Source organism: Neoarius graeffei, chromosome 3, assembly GCF_027579695.1.
Source record: "Neoarius graeffei isolate fNeoGra1 chromosome 3, fNeoGra1.pri, whole genome shotgun sequence".
Taxonomy (NCBI): Eukaryota; Metazoa; Chordata; class Actinopteri; order Siluriformes; family Ariidae; genus Neoarius; species Neoarius graeffei.
Window position 1 is genome coordinate 2,439,784 of NC_083571.1, and position 17,813 is coordinate 2,457,596.

Sequence of the window (17,813 nt, forward strand, 5' to 3'; positions counted from 1 at the left end):
CAGTAACAGGTCATTGACAGGGACGTGTACAGCAGATGCACAACATTTAAACAGAGTTCCAGTGAAGGGAAGCACGTGTGGGTGTGATGGTCAGGGTGCACATACTTTTGGGCATCGAGTAAGTAAGACAGAACAAGAAACTAGCTTGCAAAGATTAGATGCAACTATTCATCATGTTTTGAAAGATATAAAACATGACCTTGAGTGAATTATTGGTAGAAAATTCTGTCACTTGAAGTGTCGTTGCACTCGGTGACTCTTTCTGATTCCGTGATCATCTCCGTAATTAGCTTCCTGTGGGCAGCAATCTTGAGAAACTTCACTCATGGCCTAAATACATGAATTCATGGCCACAGCTTATTAAAAAATCACCACCGTGTCGCCTCAGCGGCTCTGTAGGATTCTGTTTGTTGGCAAGTAATAAAAAGAGGCAGTGAGGACGTGGACTCGGCTGTTTTTTAATGGACCTTGTGGCGACGAGTCACGTTACTGAGATTGTTTGTGTGTGTTGTGATGATCAGGAATGATAATGTGGCTGTGATTTTACATTCGTCATCAAAAAAAGTCTCCACCCAAACACACAGTTATGGAGAAAGTAGAACAGTCGCTGAGTCATCACCTATTCCTACATCCTCATTAATCCACAGCGCCGCTCTCTCACACCTCACAAATGGGCTTAATTGTTTATAACGATGATTAGAGGCTTTATTTTCCATTCAGAGCGTCGCCGGCTGGAGCAGAACATAAGTTCAGCTCGAGGTGAAACCGAAGAAAATATGAAACGAGAGCTTTCACATTGGCTTTTAAAGGTCTGGAGGTTTGTTTAAACGCTGTGGTTTGGTGGTTTGGTGGTTTGATGGTTCGCTCCTCCGGCTGTGAGTCAGTGGAACTGAAACGAGGCCAGAACGCTGGAACTGACGCTTTAAAGAGAAAACACAGATCTGCACTGATGTTTAATCATGTTGTGATGATGAACACAGTCATGTGCGAGCATCAGTAGACTATGAGATGAGAACTCGCCCTTGATCTGTGTCTGAGATTCCTTTACAAACGAGATTCATTAATTAGTGTCATCGTTTTGGCTTTTTGTTTATAGACTAAAGCAAGAACAATTTAATGAACATCGAATGATAATAAAAAAAAACTTTTAAGAGTTTTTAATGACGTCTTTTTAGCTACTGACTCTGGTCACTATGTAATTAATCCTTGTGCTCCTAGACTTAACTGCTGCTTTTGACACAGTGGACCATGACATACTGATTGATCGTTTGGAGCAGTGGGTGGGCATCAGGGGCTCGGCATTAGAATGGTTCAGGTCTTACCTGTCTCACCGGACATTCTGTGTCAGCCTTGGTGACTCTGTGTCCTCCACTGCTCCTCTCTCATGTGGGGTCCCACAGGGTTCAGTGCTGGGCCCTCTTCTATTTTCTTTGTATCTTCTTCCACTTGGTTCCATTCTCAGGAAGCATGGCATTCTTTTCCACTGTTATGCTGATGACACTCAGATTTATGTGCCCCTAAAAAAGGCTGATTCATACTCCCTTAAGCCACTGTTAAATTGTTTAGAGGATGTCAAGGCTTGGATGTCTCTAAACTTTTTAAATTTTAATGAAAAAAAGACTGAAGTGATAGTCTTTGGTGGCACCTCTGTGACCCCCTCAGTCGATCTGGGTTCCTTGGCACATTATGCCAAACCTATAGTTAATGATTTGGGGGTAAAAGTGGATGGGGACCTTAAGTTTGATAGCCAGATTAAAGCAGTGGTGAAAGGAAGCTATTTTCAGTTGCGGCAGTTGGCAAAAATAAAACCTTTTTTACCCAGACAGCACTTTAAAGCAGTAATTCATGCCTTTGTGACCACTCGGCTAGATTACTGCAATGCACTTTATATGGGGGTCAGTGGGTCCTCCATTGCACATCTTCAACTAGTACAAAATGCAGCCGCACGTCTTTTAACTGGCACAAGGAAATTTGAGCACATTTTACCGATTTTAGCTTTGCTCCAGGGGCGGCACGGTGGTGTAGTGGTTAGTGCTGTCGCCTCACAGCAAGAAGGTCCGGGTTCGAGCCCCATGGCCGGCGAGGGCCTTTCTGTGTGGAGTTTGCATGTTCTCCCCGTGTCCGCGTGGGTTTCCTCCGGGTGCTCCGGTTTCCCCCACAGTCCAAAGACATGCAGGTTAGGTTAACTTGTGACTCTAAATTGAGCGTAGGTGTGAATGTGAGTGTGAATGGTTGTCTGTGTCTATGTGTCAGCCCTGTGATGACCTGGCGACTTGTCCAGGGTGAACCCCGCCTTTCGCCCGTAGTCAGCTGGGATAGGATCCAGCTCGCCTGCGACCCTGTAGAACAGGATAAAGCGGCTACAGATAATGATGAATGAATGATGAGCTTTGCTCCACTGGCTACCCGTCCATTTTAAAATTCTTTTATTTGTTTTTAAATCTTTAAATGGTCTTGTTCCATCGTACCTCTCTGAGCTGCTATACCCCTATACACCCAGCCGAGCTCTCAGGTCAACTGACCAGCTGCTCCTGAGAGTTCCCAAGACGAGGCTGAAGCTCAGAGGGGACCGGGATTTTTCGGTTGCAGCTCCAAAATTATGGAATGCATTGCCACTGCACATTAGACAGGCCTCCTCACTGTCTAATTTTAAAACTCTTCTTAAAACGCACCTTTTTTCTTTGGCTTTTAACACCATGTAGGTTGTTGATTTTATGTACACAGATATTTTATTTGGAGTGGACAGCCTATTTAATTATTTATTTTTATTTTATGTTCTGTTGTGTTATTTTATTGTACAGCACTTATTTTATTGTATAGTTTTATTGTGTTTATTTATTGTACAGCACTTTGGAAACCTTTGTGTTTATTTAAACTGTGCTTTATGAATAAAATTGGATTGGAATGGAATGACACAACAAAGCATCCAAGAATCGTTTGTTTTCAATGAGAGCTGGTGAGTCAGCAGGCGGAGCTTCTGGAAATTTATGCGTGTACACAGCAATATGTCATCTGCATACACTCACCAGACACTTTATTAGGAACACCCCTACATCCACCCACCTGCTGTCTGTTTGATGCAGTTCTCTAATCAGCAGCACGATGCATCAAATCCCACAGATACAAATCAAGAGCTTCAGTTAATGTTCACAATGTTCAAACATCAGAACGGGAAAAACTGTGATCTCAAAATAAGTGTGACTTTCTCTCACTGTGGTCTGGGTGTTGGTTTGATCCAGACGGACTGGTTTGAGTATTTCAGAAGCTGCTGACCTCCTGGGGTTTTCACACACAACGGTCTCTAGAGTTTACACAGAATGGTGCAGAAAACAAAAAACACTGAGTGAGTGAGCGACAGTTCTGTGGGCGGAAACAAACGCCTTGTTGATAAGAGAGGGTCAGAGGGAAATGGACAGATTCAGGTGGTTCAAGCTTTTTGGCCAGGAAGGATATAGCAACTCATATAATCACTCTTTACAACCGTGATGAGCAGAAAAGCATCTCAGCATGCAACAGCAGAACAGAAGAACACACTGGGTTCCACTCCTGCAGCCAAGAACAGGGATCTTAGAACCAACAACAAGTTCCTATTACAGTGCCACTGAGTGTGTGTTGTGTGTATTCACAGGATTAAAAGCTATCTCCACTAGGGGGCAGGGTAGAGCTAAATCACCCCTGACACCACTGGAATATCCTGATTGACTCCTGCTTTTGATTTTACATCTCAGCAGTGAACAATGCAGCAGTGGAGGAGGTGACTTTATTCTTTATTTTTATCGTTTATCTTGCGTTAGTCCAGATGTTCCCAAACTAGCAGCTGGAACCTCATGTGTTATCACGTGACTTGCAATTGGGGTCACAAGAGAAACTCGCAATCTCCACTTTTATTCTACTTAATGATTTTACTAATTAATATTGGAAACATCAACCACAGATTTTGAAAAGTTACATTCCAACAAGTCACATCTAAAGAATGTAAGTGATGAATGGATGAGTTCTAATCCTGGTCATAAAGTATAATCCAGACTTTATTGCTGCAAACTGGGCGGGGCAAATGAAGTGACAAAGTTTAACTTGAATCAAATGAAAATGAAAGCAGTTTGGTGGAACAGCTGACTTTTGGCTCCTCACCAGTTTCTAAATGTTACATCAAACAACAAACTAGCCAGCTGAAGCAACAGCTTCTTTTAAAGCATGAATGAGAACTCTCAGTACTGAACAGATTTTTGCTCCATGCTGGTGAAAAATGTGATGAGGTGGAGCTGCAGATTCACGCTGGTAAAGAACATGATGAGGAGGAGCTGTAGATCCACGCTGGTGAAGAACGTGATGAGGTGGAGCTGTAGATTTAAGCTGGTGAAGAACGTGATGAGGTGGAGCTGTAGATCCACACTGGTGAAGAACGTGATGAGGTGGAGCTGTAGATTTAAGCTGGTGAAGAACGTGATGAGGTGGAGCTGTAGATCCACACTGGTGAAGAACGTGATGAGGTGGAGCTGTAGATTTAAGCTGGTGAAGAACGTGATGAGGAGGAGCTGTAGATCCACGCTGGTGAAGAACGTGATGAGGTGGAGCTGTAGATCCACGCTGGTGAAGAACGTGATGAGGTGGAGCTGTAGATCCATGCTGGTGAAGAACGTGATGAGTTGGAGCTGTAGGTTCAGGCATGAGTTTATGTATCTGGGGTTTTTTAAATCAGGTTTAATTATAAAGAAAAATTAGAGCTGTCAGTCAAACCTGATTTGTCCTCTGACGTTCATTAACAGATTAATTCTCATGGTGTGTGTGTGTGCACTCGGGTTTGTTCATCATCAGCCTCCTGCAGTTTTTCCCCACAGCTCATTACTCCTTCATCTTAATCATGTTATTGTTAACACACACGTTTTACCAGCTGCTTCATTTCACAAAACTGTAAATGTGTCTCTTCTTCAGACGTCGCTCACGTCTGTCACTGATAGCGCCAGCAATCAGAGTTTGTAGCAACCTACAAACATGGTCGCCACAGACTACAACTCCCAAACACCTCACTGCCCTCCCTCTCTGGAATTCTGATCATCACCCCACCTGGTCCTAATTAACCACAATACTTCAGGACTCTCTCCCCACTCGGTCAGTGTGAAGGATCGCTCAGCGTGTTTATACCTGATCACACCAAGCTGTTTGTTTCCTGTTTTGACTCTCCGTGACTCTGACCCAAGTTTCTGATTATTCTCGACACATTTAGCCTTGTTGATTCCTCGTCTTCCCTCGTACATTCTGTCTGCACATCACTCAACCCCTCGCTCAACCCTGACTTTAATCAAAGTCTTCCAATTTGGATTTGGTTACCAGTTTGCGATGCACCCGTGCTCCCCTGTGACTGCCTCCGTAAGTGCCTGCACTTCTGACAGGATACTTCGCTGTAACATGGATAAAGCAGAAGAGATCAGGCGTGTTGTGAAACCTGGATCTATTGTTTGTCTACAACAAATAAACCTGGACACACCGGCACCCTACAGTGGGAAGGATTACCTACCTAATGGATTTTTGTGGGTAGCATGGTGGTGTAGTGGTTAGCACTGTTGCCTCAAAGCAAGAAGGGTCTGGGTTCGAGCCCAGTGGCCGACAAAGGCCTTTCTGTGTGGAGTTTGCATGTTCTCCCTGTGTCTGCATGGGTTTTTTCCAGGTGCTCCGTTTTCCCCCACAGTCCAAAGACATGCAAGTTAGGATAATTGGTGGCTCTAAATTGACCGTAGGTGTGAATGGTTGTTTGTCTCTATGTGTCAGCCCTGCTATGATCTGGTGAATTGTCCAGGGCAGACCTGGGCATTTTACGGCCCGCGGGCCGCATCCAGCCCTTTGGTTCATTCTGACCGGCCCACTTAAGGTTAATTAGAAATTAAAAAATAAACGTATTTTCTAATTTTACCTCATGCATGGACTGAACGTGCATTGCTTTTATTTTGAAGTTGTGTTCAACAAAAACACAATGCGCGCGATATGAACATGGCAAGAAATCCCACGAAACCTAATCCCGCGATAACTACTTCTGTAATTTGTCCAGACCAACCACAAACTTGTACGTCATCCTTCAAACGGTCCAGCCAATCACATAGTGTGACATCACCAGCAGGCGCCGGAGCCCGAGCTGATCTGTAGATCTGATACCTACACCGAATCGACGTTGTTGCGAGCAGGTCACAAGAAGACTTTAGCCCCCAAAATGTCCGCAAAAAGAAGAAAGGTAGATGCCGAATGCAGGGCTTTCAACAAAACATGGACTGCTAAGTATTTATTTACTGAAGTCAGAGATAAAGCCGTGTGTTTAATTTGCAGAGAGCAGATCGCCGTGTTCAAAGACTACAATTTGAGTCGGCATTACCAGACGAAGCACGCTGAGAAATACCGAAACTTGACTGATGCTGATATAGTGAGGACATCGGAAGCTTTGCTGGCTAAGCTAGAAAAGCAGCAAGGCTTTTTTACCAAGCGTCACACATCCAGGGATGCAGCAACCAAGACCAGCTTTGCGCTTTCCCACAAAATCGCTAAAAACAGTAAGCCATTCTCGGAGGGGGAACTTGTGAAAGAGTGCTTGGTGGACTCTGCAGCGCTAATATGTCCTAAAAAAACAAGCATTTGAGCAAGTCCCCTCTGTCCAGGCGAACCGTGACCAGAAGGATTGAGGACATTGCGGGAAATCTGGAGCTTCAGCTGCAACATGAAGTGGCAAGTTTTGACTTTTTTTCCTTGGCTTTGGATGAGAGCTGTGATGTCTGTGACACAGCCCAGTTACTCATATTCGTCCGTGGGATAACGGACTTTAAGATTACGGAGGAGCTGGCAGCAATGCGCTCACTGAAAGGGACGACGACAGGGAGCGATTTATTCATGGAGGTAAATTCGTGCATGGACAAACTGGGACTGAAATGGGACAGACTGGCAGGAGTCACAACGGACGGTTGTCCAAATATGACGGGTAAAAATGTCGGACTTTTGAAAAGTCTGGAAGATAAAGTGAATGAAATCAACGCAGATCAGAAAGTGGTATTTTTGCATTGTATTTTACATCAGCATGTGTTGTGCAAGTCAGTGCTAAAAATTAACCATGTAATTGATGTTGTTACAAAAACAGTAAACTTCATCAGGGCACGAGCACTAAATCACAGGCAGTTTGTTGCACTGTTGGAGGAGTAGGAGACTGAACACAGTGACATCAGCTACCACACAGCTGTCAGATGGCTCACCCTGGGCAAACTGCTACAAAGATTTTGGGACCTGAAGACAGAGATCCGAGAGTTTTGTGAGAAGAAAGGCAAGGGCATCCCAGAGCTCTCAGATGAGGACGGGATGGCAGATTTTGCATTTGCTGTTGATGTGACTGCACTGATGACTGCACTGAACACCAAACTGCAAGGCAAGGGCCTTTTTGTCCATGAAATGCACAGCCTGGTGAAGCCATTCATGACAAAGTTGCAGTTTCTTTCAAGGCAACTGGAGAGCAATAATCTCACTCACATGCAAACCCTGAAGGAAGTCACACCATCAGCTGACCACCTCCGCAGGTACTCAACTATGTTAGGAGCACTGCATGGTGAGTTTTCAAGGTGATTTGAAGATTTCAGAACAATGGAGGGTGAAATGCAGATGATTTCCTGTCCCTTTACCTGTGATGTGGATAATGCACCCAGTGATGTTCAGCTGGAACTCATTGAGCTGCAGTCTGATGCGATACTGGCAGAGCACTTTAAGTCAGAAACACTGCTGGACTTTTACTCTTCTCTCAAGGAGGAGAAGTTTCCAAACATGAGGAGACATGCTCAGAAGATGTTTATTCTCTTTGGCTCTACCTACATATGTGAATAAACATTTTCAGTGATGAAGTTTAACAAATCCAGGTATAGATCCTCTCTCACCGATGATCATCTGTCAGCTGTGCTTCGCATCTCCACCTCAGACATTCAACCTGACTTTGATGCACTCGTTAAAGACCAACAGAGACTAGATTTCTCTCACTGAACAAATAAAAAACTGAAAACACCAAATGAGGTGATTAGACTACAAATGTGGGCATCATTATTATAATATGATGTCTCATCTCATTATCTGTAGCCGCTTTATCCTTCTACAGGGTCGCAGGCAAGCTGGAGCCTATCCCAGCTGACTACGGGCGAAAGGCGGGGTACACCCTGGACAAGTCGCCAGGTCATCACAGGGCTGACACATAGACACAGACAACCATTCACACTCACATTCACACCTACGCTCAATTTAGAGTCACCAGTTAACCTAACCTGCATGTCTTTGGACTGTGGGGGAAACCGGAGCACCCGGAGGAAACCCACGCGGACACGGGGAGAACATGCAAACTCTGCACAGAAAGGCCCTCGCCGGCCCCGGGGCTCGAACCCGGACCTTCTTGCTGTGAGGCAACAGCGCCAACCACTACACCACCGTGCCGCCCTATAATATGATGTATCTTGCTTGATATTTGGAGTAGAAAGACAATATTGTGATGTCTTTATTGTTTTTTGGGGTGAATGTGACTGAAAAAAAATGGTACAAACGTTCACATTTTGTTAACCATTGTTTTGGGAAATTTGACTGAATAAATGACATTTTTTGTAAGGCAACCTCGTTTTTTCCATACTCTTACCAGTCTTAGCAGCTTGTAAAAACAATGTTATTTACTGCTTTATATAAAGAAATACAATTAATATTATGCAGAATTTAGTTCAGCCTTTTGGTCCGGCCCTCCACAAAATTTTCTATTTCTCCTGTGGCCCCATGGAAAAAATAATTGCCCACCCCTGGTCCAGGGTGAACCCTGCCTCTCACTCATAGTCAGCTGGGATAGGCTCCAGCTTGCCTGCGACCCTGCACAGGATAAGTGGCTACAGATAATGGATGGATGGATGGATGGATTTCTGCTTCAATGCAGGTTTTTTTTTGATAGCCTAGTAGAGCCCAAACCCCCAGAGACAGTGTGGGTCTGCAGTATTATTAGTGGTTCACCGTATGAATATGCTGGTGGGCCGAGTGCTTCGTAAAGATGCAGCACCTATACCTCTGAAACATCCAGGCATTCACTGAGGAACTCAAGTTCTGATTCCAGACCTCCAGGAAGGAGGACCCCCTTTTTTTTGCAGCATGGTGGTGTAGTGGTTAGCACTGTTGCCTCACAGCAAGAAGGTTCTGGGTTCGAGCCCAGCGGTTGATGGGGGCCTTTCTGTGTGGAGTTTGCATGTTCTCCCCGTGTCTGTGTGGGTTTCCTCCAGGTGCTCCGGTTTCCCCCACAATCCAAAGACGTTTGAACTTGGGCTGAAGTGTCCTTGAGCAAGGCTCCTAACCCACAACTGCTTCCTGGGCACTGTAGCATAGCTGCCCACTGCTCTGGGTACTGTATGTGTTTGCTCATTGCTCATGTGTGTGTGCATGTGCGTGTTCACTGCTTCAAATGGGTTAAATGCAGAGGATGAATTTCACTGTGTGCTTCAGTCTGTGCTTGAGTATACATGTGACAAATAAAGGCTGCTTGGCTTGGCTTCTTGGCTTAGCTTGATACTCTGGAGGCCGACGGAGTGGCAGAGGAGGAAGCCGTCACTCCAGAGCTCCCTCCAGAAGTCAACAGGGTGGCCTCTGCTCCACTGTCTGCACCACTGCTTACTCCATTGCCAGCTTTGAGGATGTTGTCGCTTCATCACCTGGTTTCAGCATGGACAAGCTCCTCGCCATGCTACCTGGCTTTGAGGATGTTGTTGCTCCAATGCCTGTCTCCAGCTTAGCTGAGCTCTTTGCTCCACTGCTGGGCATTGAGGATGCCGTCACTGCACCAACAGGCTTTGGCAAGGATGAAAACATTACTCAAACAAAGTCAATGCCTTTTCCTGAGCCCATGCTGACATCAGGGTCCATGCCTAAATCCATGCCAAGTCTGGAACCAGAGCCCAAACCCAGGTCCTGTCCAGAACTCGAACCCTTCTCATGCCCTGTCCAAAGCCCAAGCCCTGACCAGAACCCAAAACCTATCCAGAGCTCAAGCCCATGTTTCAACTGGAACCCAAGCCTCTGTCAGTTTCCTTGCCCCTATTCAAGGCCCAGCCCAAGCCCCCACCTAGACCCATATTCTAGTGCCATGCCCTCCCAAGCCAGAGTGGAGCACTGATGGCATGGTGTCCAGCACCAGGTTGTCATCCCCAGGGCCATCGAAGAGAGGTTTTAGCTCCTGGAGGGAGCCCTTTGGGGGGGGTTCTGTCACATTTGTGTGCATTCGCATGCACATACAACTTCCACTTGCACGTGCTCGGAGTTTGCTTGCTTGCTTGTGGTTGGCCATCGAGTCTGATGATGACATCTACTTCTGTCATCAATGGTGAGTTTTCTAATGACTATAGTCCTATCCTAGACCCACAAGTCCTATTGCAGGTGTAACATATGAAAGTGGTGGCGGTGTTACTGGCATCCATGGATGTATTTCTCCTCGTCAGCCTTCTCTGTTGTCTCCTAGTTGTCCTTCCATCCTCCAATACTTGGGTCCCATCTCAGCACAGCTGCCACCAGGTGTTGCGATCAGCAGCCATGTGCTCCAGGTCCCCAGGCTTCATGTTGCACCTCTTTAGTGCTGTTTTCAGCTGGTCTTTATAGCACTTCTTTTGCCCTCCAATGGAGCACTGGCCATGGTCTAATTGCCCATACAGCACTTTGCGAGGCAGCTGATTATAAGGCATTCTAATGACATGCCCCAGCCATTGCAGTTGGTGTTGGGTGATGGTTGCCTCAATACTTATACAGCCAGTTTTGCTGAGTATCTCTGTGTGAGGTATCCGATCCTGCCAGGTAATCCCCAGGATATGCTGAAGGCAGCATATGTGGAATTGTTCCATGGCCTTGATGTGCTGACTATAAGTGATCCAGGCTTCACAACTGTAGAGGAGGGTGGTAATGCAGACAGCTTGGTAGATGCAGACTTTAGTGTGTAGATGTAAATTCTTATTCTGAAAGACCTGGCACCTGAGTCTTCCAAAGGCAGCTGATGCTTGATGGATTCGGTTCTGGACCTCATTGTCAATGCTGTTGTCATCAGAGAGAATACTCCCCAGATATCTGAATGATGGAACTACAGACAGTTGTTTGCCAGAGAGAGTAAAGACAGGTGGTGTGGATGGAATGTTGGTGCTCCACTGGCAGACTACCTCTGTTTTGACGATGTTGATGGTCAGCCCCAACCTGCTATATGCCCTCACTGCTGCATCAAGAACAGTCTGGAGGTCCTGTGGGGTGTGAGACACAAGAGCACAGTCATCTGCATACTGTAGCTCAAGGACCTTCACCCTGTGGAGCTTGGTGGTTGCATGCAGCCTCCTGATGTTGAAGAGGTTTCCATCTAACCTGTAGGCTACTATCACCCCACTGTTGTTCTCAATCTCCTTGTGGAGAAGCTGGGTGACACATATAAGAAAGATGTTGAAGAGCACAGGTGCTAGTACACACCCCTGCCTAACTCCTGTTCGCACAGGGAAAGAGGCAGACTCTTTTCCTCTTATTGTCACCCTAGAGGTCATTCCATCATGAAATTGATGCAGTATGTTGACAAATTTGTTGGGGCATCCGATCCGGAGGAGGATATCCCATAAAAGATCTCTCTGCACAGTGTCAAAGGCTTTGGAGAGGTCGACAAAAGTCATAAACATGTCTCTGTGTTGTTCCCTGCACTTTTCCTGAAGTTGCCGGGCAGTAAAGATCATGTCGACAGTACTCCTGTTCTTTCTAAATCCACACTGTGACTCTGGTAGCATTGACTCTGTGATGTTATTGATCAGCCTCTGAAGCATCACCTTGGCCAGGACCTTGCCGGCGACAGCGAGGAGTGATATCCTCCTGTAATTTCCACAGATGGCCTTGTCACCTTTCTTATGGATGGTGACAACACTAGCATCTTTCCACTGCTATGGGATGTTCTCGTCTGCCCAGACCTTGACGATGAATTGGTGGAGTACTCTTGTACAGAGGTAACCCCCTTGCTTTAGCAGTTCTGCAGGGATTTTGTCAGTGCCGGAGGACTTGTTGTTCTTCAGGGATCGGACAGCTGATAGAACCTCCCGAAATGTTGGGGGCTGATTGAGGCTATTGATTTGTGGGTGTTCAAGCAGTTTGCTCAGAATGGTGCGGTCTACATCAGCATCCTGATTTAGTAGGGTGTTAAAGTGTTCAGCCCACCTTTCAAGAATATTATTCTGGTCTTTCAAGATTTTGAGACCATCAGCTGTTTTCAGGGGAGTGATGCTGTGGGTAGTTGGACCATAGATAGATTTGACTGCATTATAGAAGTTGTACATGTCATTTCTATCTGCAAAAGACTGGATTTCCTGTGCCTTTGCTGTCCACCACACATTTTGTATGGTCCGCAGAGTCTTCTGCACATCCCATCGAGCTTTCTGCCATAGTTGTCTGGCGGTATTGGATGAAGGTGTTTTTAGGGCTACCTGGTGTGCTTTATGCATGTTGTTCAGAAGATTATGTATAGTGTCTGAGTTGTTGTCAAACCAGTCTTGGTGGTTTTTTCTCCTAAAGCCGATTATCTGGGCTGCTGCTTCATGGAAGGCTGAGCTTATGGCTGTCCACTGCTCACCTAGGGAGTGGTCACCACTCAGGAAGAGTTCTAGCTCCCCTAGTTTTCCAGCCAGGGAGCAATGAAACTCATCTCTTGCCTTTGTGTTTTCCAGATGCACACAGTCAAGCCGCCTCCCATTGGACCCACATTTCCGCAATGGGGGGCGCACTTTTAGGTAGACTTTGGACATTATCATACGGTGATCTGTCCAGCACTCTGCACCTCTCATGGCATGGGTTATGAGCACATCACTGATGTCACAGTGTCTCACTATGACATAGTCTATCAGGTGCCAGTGTTTGGAGCATGGGTGCATCCATGATGTTTTATACTTAGCCTTTTGCTGGAAGATGGTGTTGGTTATGGTCAGGTTGTGCACAGAGCAGAGGGCAAGTAACCTCATACCATTTGAGTTGGCCTGACCAACCCCATGCTTGCCAAGCACCCCTTTCCATATCTCACTGTTCTGGCCCACTCAGGCATTAAAGTCCTCAAGCAGAATGATCTTATCACTCTTGGGGATCCTGCAAAGAGCCTCATCTAGTGACTGATAGAAGGAGTCTTTTATCTCACTGTTGGACGGCAGGGTTGGCGCATATACGCTAAGAAGTGTAGCAAAGCAGTTCTTCACCAGGGGGACACGGAGGGTCATTAGCCTTTCACTAATGCCCACAGGTGTTTCGGTGAGTCTTGGCAGCAGTGTGTTCTTAATGGCTAGTCCCACACCATGCAGATGTTGTCCACCAGGGGGGTAGCCTTTCCAGAAAAAGGTGTAGCCCATCCCCTTCTCTGTTAATGACCCTTCATCCAGTAACCTAGTTTCACTCAAAGCTGCGATGTCAATGTTATAGCGACTCAGCTCTGCCGCAACCAGTGCTGTTCTTCTGTGGGGTCTTTCAGGGCTGCCATGGAAGTCCAGGAGAGTCCTTATGTTCCAAGTTGCCAGTTTCAGATTGTAAGATTTATTTCTTCTGTTTCGACCGCAGTGGTGGAATGACCCAACAGGCGTGGTAACCTGTCCAGGTTTAAGTTGAGTGGCATTTTTTAGGCCACCTTTTCTAGGCCCTTCCTCAGATTGAGGTGAGCAATGGGGTCCCTAAATAGGGCTGCTCAGTCGCACAGGGGTCTGCCGAGGACAGCTGCCACTCAATCCCAGTTGTCAGTGACCAATACCCTGTGCCACTGATGTGCAGGGCTCCGACTAAGAGCTTCCAGTCCATTCGTACCTGCTCCCATAGCCAGAGACCCCATCGCCGCCAGACTTCAACCAGATGTAGGTCCAGGCAATATTCACTGTGGTCAGAGGTGGATACCTGCGCAGGGGAAATTTTAAAGTGCCATAGGAGGTGCACTATCTCCAATTGCACTATCTTCACCATGATGAGGTAAGCCTGATGGCATGGGTGGGCCCAAGACGACCAGTCCCTCATCATAGCTGCAGGAGGCTGCCGGGTCCTTGCTCTATTTAGGCCTGCCTTTGTGCACCGCCAGCGCAATGCTTTTCTGTAGGGGTATGCTCCCTTAGCCTTGCCTCAATAGGCCAACCCACAAGGCAGTGGGGCTATTTACCCATAGCTGGGGCAGTTGTTGACGGGCACCAGGGCATGTCCACAGGTAGTGGGCCTGCACACTGCGTCTCTGGGGCCCACTGCTTCTCTGAGATCCCCTGCAGTTTTGCCTGGGACTGCAAAGTACCCAGTTATCATGTGTAGCCACAAGGAGGCACCGCAGGAGTCTTGGCAGTGGGGAGGCTGTGTACTGGCAGGAGGAGACTTACCTGCACTCTGCTCCTCTTTTTACCCCTGCAGGGGATAGCCAGCGGCAGTAGCCGAAAGCAGAAAGTTGCAAGCAGAAAGTGACATGCAACATGCACTAACTACAAGCATTTCTACCCTACTGTACTAGACACTTCACACACGCCCTGTGACCAGTTGAATTTCACACACGCACGCGCCTCAAAAAGTAAGTGCTTGCATCTGTCCCAAATTAAAGAGCAGTCAGCACGTGCTTTAAAGGATTCTGAGAACTCTCACATGGTGCGAAGTATTGTGTTGACTGTCACAATTACCAAACAGTGTTATTGCATTATCTTCCTGGTTCTTGTGTTTTTGGATTCTGCTTTTGTCTATGTCATGTATACTCTGTTTGTGCCTCGCTCACCCGTTGGTGATTTCTGCCTGCTGTATTGGACTGTACGTCTGATTGTTACTTTTATAATAAACACTCTCTTCTGTACCTACATCTGTCTGCACTTCACCCAGTTCACTGACAGCATCACTGTGTCAAACACGCCACGAACACGTGATACTCGGGGCACGCCACACTGGGCTTCTGCACTCTGATTGGTCAGAAGGTGTTGATTAATTCTCTAACAGCAGCTCTGACAGTAGCGCAGGTTTGTATTAATGCACTCATTCTGATCTGTAATGGTTGCTATAGTAACAGCTCACTCACAGAGGCGTGTCCAGCAGACGGTCCACTGAAACGGGATAAAATCGTGTGGTGAGGTTTTTTGTAAAGGGAGTTTAGTTCACATTTATGGAAGGAGTCTCCAGTGTCAGAGGTAAAATAGTTACTTTTTACTTTCCTTCCTTCTTCCTTTCTTTCTTTTTCTTTCCTTCATTTTTCATTCATTTGTTTTTCCTTCCTCTTTTCTTTTCTCTTTCATTCATTTAATTCTTTCTTCATTCCTTCCTGATTTCCTTCTTTCTTTTTTAATTAATTCTTTCTTTCTTTACTTCATTGTTCATTCATTTTGTTTTTCTTCATCTTTTTCTTTCTTTCTTTCTTTCTTTCTTTTTTCTTCCCTCCTTAACTTCCTTCATTCTTACCTTTTGTCTTATTCATTCTTTATTTCTTTCCTTCCTCTTTTCTTTTTCTCTTTCATTAATTCAATCATTCTTTCTTTCTTCATTCCTTCCTGCTTTCCTTCTTTCTTTGTAATTCATTCTTTTTCTTTCCTTCATTGTTCATTCATTTGTTTTCTTTCTTTCTTTCCTTCTTTCTTGAACGAGCTGCAGAGAGAGCCTGGTGTGGGACAGGATATAAACCTACAGTGGTATGCAAAAGTTTGGGCACCGCTGGTCAAAATTGCTGTTACTGTGAACAGTTAAACAAGTTGAAGATGAAATGATCTCCAAAAGGCATAAAGTTAAAGATGACTCATTCCCTTTATATTTTAAGCAAAAACAACTTTTTATTTTCATCTTTTACATTTTCAAAATCACAAAAAAGGAAAAGGGCCCAAAGCAAAAGTTTGGGCACCCTGCATGATTAGTACCAAGTAACACCCCCTTTGGCAAGTATCACAGCTTGTAAACACTTTTTGTAGCCAGCTAATAATCTTTCAGTTCTTACCTGGAGGATTTTCACACATTCGTCCTTGTAAAAGGCTTCCAGTTCTACAAGTTTCTTGGGCTGTCTTGCATGCACTGCTCTTTTGAGATCTATCCACAGATTTTCAATGATGTTTAGGTCAGGGGACTGTGAGGGCCAGGGCAAAACCTTCAGCTTGGGCCTCTTGAGCTGTTCCATTGTAGATTTTGAGGTGTGTTTTGGGTCATCATCTTATTGTAGGCCCCATCCTCTTTTTAACTTCAACTTTTTCACAGATGGTGTGATGTTTGCTTCCAGAATTTGCTGGTATTTATTCGAATCAATGCTTCCCTCGACCAATGAAATGTGCCCTGTGCCACTGGCTGCAACACAACCTCAAAGCATGATGGATCCACACCCATGATTCAGAGTTGGAGAGGTGTTCTTTTCCTGGAATTTGGCACCTTTTTTCTCCAAACATACCTTTGCACATTGTGGCCAAAAAGTTCTATTTTGATTTCATCAGTCCACAGGACCCGTTTCCAAAATGCATCAGGCTTATTTAGATGTTCATTTGCAAACTTCAGACGCTGAATTTTGTGGCTAGGACGCAGGAAAGGTTTTCTTCTGATGACTCTTCCATGAAGGTCATATTTGTTCAGGTGTCGCTGCATAGTAGAACAGTGCACCACCACTCCAGGGTCTGCTAAATCCTACTGAAGGTCTTTTGCAGTCAAACAGGGGTTTTTATTTGCCTTTCTAGCAATCCAATGAGCAGTTCTTTCAGAAAGTTTTCTTCATCTTCCAGACCTCACCTTGATCTCTACTGTTTCTGTTAACTGCCATTTCTTAATAACATTACGATCTGAGGAAACAGCTACCTGAAAACACTTTGCTACGTTCTTGTAGCCTTCTCCTGCTTCGTGAGCATCAATTATTTTATTATTCAGAATGCGAGGGAGTTGCTTAGAGGAGCCCATGGCTGTTGATTTTAGGGACAAGTTTGAGGAGTCAGAGAATTTATACAGCTTTGAAATCTGCATCATTTGACCTTTCCTAATGAAGAATTTGAACAAGCCACAGCTCAATAAGCTCATTAAGGTCTGGAACCTTGGTAAAAGTTACTTGAGAACTCAAATGTATTGGGGTGCCCAAACTTTCGCATGGTGTTCCTTTTCTTTTTTCACTCTCCAATTGTACAAAACAAAACTAATACACAAATCTTGCAGAAAACGCTGAAAAGAAATGTGTCGTCTTTACCCTTATGCCTTTTGGTGATCAGTTCATCTTCTGCTCACTTAACTATTCACAGTAAGAGACATTTTCAGTAAGGGTGCCCAAACTTTTGCATGCCACTGTAACTAGTTTATAGTTAGAACATATTTCCTGAACAGTAACTAAGTATAAACAGATAGCGCGGCGTGTTGTGTGATTTAATAAAACACTGTAACTGTCGGGACGTTGCCGCGGTATAAGGGGAATAAAACACTGTTACAGATAACAGTGACTCCGCGTCATCACACTGCCTCATCACTCAGAGTTTTACTGTAGAATTGTGTAATTACTGGACGTGACCACGGACAGTGAACCGGTTGTCATGGTAACCGAGAGAGTTTCATCACAACATGTAGATTCATAGCTGGCAGTGTAGCATCTCTCACTAATGCTAATCACATGCTAATATTTATTACAGTGCTGTGCAGGTTGGGCTGTGACCTGTGATTGTGTGTGTGTGTGTGTTTGTTTTCTGATGTCCTGGAGGTGTAATTAAAGATTAGTCGTGGACGGTGCAGTAAAATGGCGTGATGATGAATACGAGCTGATCTTCTTCCTCTGCAGCGTGAGAGAGACTGTCCTGTTTATTCCTTCATATTTGTATAAATATTATTCTATGGTGCAGGTTGTGGGG

At 45.4% G+C, this 17,813-nt stretch overlaps 1 pseudogene; it reads left to right on the forward strand.

Annotated features, from left to right (window-relative positions):
• Window positions 1-5,406: 5,406 nt before the first annotated feature.
• LOC132882481 (general transcription factor II-I repeat domain-containing protein 2B-like) lies at window positions 5,407-7,845 on the forward strand (annotated as a pseudogene).
• The last annotated feature ends 9,968 nt before the right edge of the window (window positions 7,846-17,813 follow it).